Source organism: Apis dorsata, unplaced genomic scaffold (genome assembly GCF_000469605.1).
Source record: "Apis dorsata unplaced genomic scaffold, Apis dorsata 1.3 scaffold_305, whole genome shotgun sequence".
NCBI lineage: Eukaryota > Metazoa > Arthropoda > Insecta > Hymenoptera > Apidae > Apis > Apis dorsata.
Genome location: NW_006263577.1, coordinates 338,308 through 340,557, shown reverse-complemented (window position 1 = coordinate 340,557; position 2,250 = coordinate 338,308). Strand labels below are relative to the sequence as shown.

Sequence of the window (2,250 nt, the reverse complement as noted above, 5' to 3'; positions counted from 1 at the left end):
TCCTATTCAATCGAATCTAATTCACCAAAGATATAAGAATTGTTGGATTTGAATATATAATTTGGAATGATGTGGAAAATGATTGTGACGTGATTATGTATTTTTGTGAGAGATCCTTTGTGTTGGAATTTCCTATTCAATCTAATTCATTAAAAATAGAAAAAAAAATATGGAAAAGAAGGCATTTCTATTAGTAATATCGAGAGTAAGGACAGTTTTGAAAATTTTTTCGCAAAATTATTTTCTAATGAAGAAAATAATGAGATTAATGCACGGTTTTGCCGATAAATTTTATTACGGTAAACTTTTTCAGTTTCATATTGCTATTTCCTTTTCTAAAATCGATCATAAATCTTAATTGAAAGCGCATATTAAATTTCGATGTAAAGTGAATCGAGTTTTGTCGTGTATCTGAAAAAATTATATAATCGTGACATAAAAATCCTTACAGAGGAGCAGTAAAAAGGCGAGTTCATGAAGCGATCGCGACAGAGCAGGGCAACTAACCGCTTTTATTAAATCTCGAAGGATCGAGGAAATGGCGAAAGTTCGCCAGGATCGTGCTCGTATTTAACCCACAGACTTGTTTCGAGGAATAAAGCCACAGATGGCGGCATACTTTCACCTCGGTATCAATCCGAGCTATCACAGCTCGAAGAATGAAAGATAACCGTATCGAATCTGATTGTAAATGCATCGACCTAATAACATCGAGTGTGTGTCGTCTAGCCGATGTTAATTTTATCGAGAATCTCTTCGGGCACGTTACCGTCCAACGTCATTCTTATTTGTCGTTTCATAAGTTTCCTCGATAGCGTCACTTCTAGCTGGTTCGATTTCTCTATTCACGTTCGATGCGTTTATATTTTACGAGTGAAAATTTCGAACGATCGACGTCCAGCTGCGGAAACTATTCTTGAGAATTTTATGCGTCAAGTTGTAGAGTTTTTCAAGAGGGATCTCTTGAAGCTTATTTGGACCTAGGTATAAAAATTTAAGTGCCGTTTTTATGTACATGATATATTGAAGTAGTGATCGTTGTACAAATATGAAGAATTTTATTAAAATTATTACTATAATTTATGTTTCACGAGAAACTTCAATTTCTATAACAGAATATATCGAATTTTCCAATTTTTATTCTCTGAATTACTAATAAATATTTCTAGCAAAATTATCAAAATATATTTAAGCACAAGTCACAGATCGCTATAAGCAACACGTACATAACCATTTCTCCTCCGTCGCAAGACTTAAAATCTTCCCATTCCCGCAAAAAGCTCATTTCCTTAGTCAGCTCCATACTCACTTTGCAACGTCATGCCGGAGGAACTCGTGGCGCCATCACGTTTAATACGCACTTAACTTTGCATGCGGCGTTGTTTCATGCGCCGTCATTAATTATCCGCAAAAAGTTTCAATCCAAAGGAAGTGGATAGAGACTACTTTTGTCGGTCTGTCTCGGCTTCCGGTCGATGCAGCCGGCGCGCCCTAACCTGTACAGACTCGTGACACTTTACTTGCGCTAGGCGAAAGATTAATGACACTTACTTGGGTAACTCTGCCGCCGCATCCCATTAATACATTACACGATGTCCATCTCTCTCTTTCTCGCGCTTCTCGATCATTGACATCGTCGACTCATCGTCGTCGCCGTTCAGAAACGAATAGATGTCGCTCTCGAAGATTCGATGCTCGATGCTCTTCTCGCGTGTTATATCTCGTAAATTTCATTCCATGGCCAATCAACGAGCCAAGTCGAATCGAACGTTTCTCGACGCTAGGCGTCGCCTCTCTCGGCATGCATCGCGCCATTTCCTTCTGTTTAATCTCTGATTAAGTCGACTGATTGTGCTAATTGCTCTTTGCGAATTACTTGTGTTTTACGACGTGTTCGTAAGACATCCATTCCAAGGATGTTTCTTGCTGGCTCCCGTGCAATTGGAAGATTCTCTTCTTTCAGAGGAGGATTCGAGACGATTGAAATACGATATGACGCTTAGTTTTACGAAATAAAAAGGGACGCGTGTGTGAAAACAATTGGAAAAAGAAATAGCACTTGATATTAAGAATACTTTACTTTATGATTTGTCAAGAATTAAGTATGTATTTTTGAGATATAAAAGATATTTCATTCATAAGTAAATTGTACAAACGATAAAATTTGAGATTTAAACCAGATCAACATAACCTAACCTACAATCTTGTATGCAATATCTGTCATCTAATCTAACTTCCATTTTCTTTATA

The 2,250-nt window shown here is 37.2% G+C and overlaps 1 long non-coding RNA gene across 1 annotated transcript in view; it reads left to right on the top strand.

Moving 5' to 3' along the window:
- Positions 1–1,181: 1,181 nt before the first annotated feature.
- LOC102676922 overlaps positions 1,182–2,250 on the top strand; it is a 1,650-nt gene continuing 581 nt past the window's right edge. The window contains exon 1 of the long non-coding RNA XR_422034.2: positions 1,182–2,102. This is a non-coding gene — a long non-coding RNA (uncharacterized LOC102676922). The remainder of the gene's footprint in view (positions 2,103–2,250) is intronic.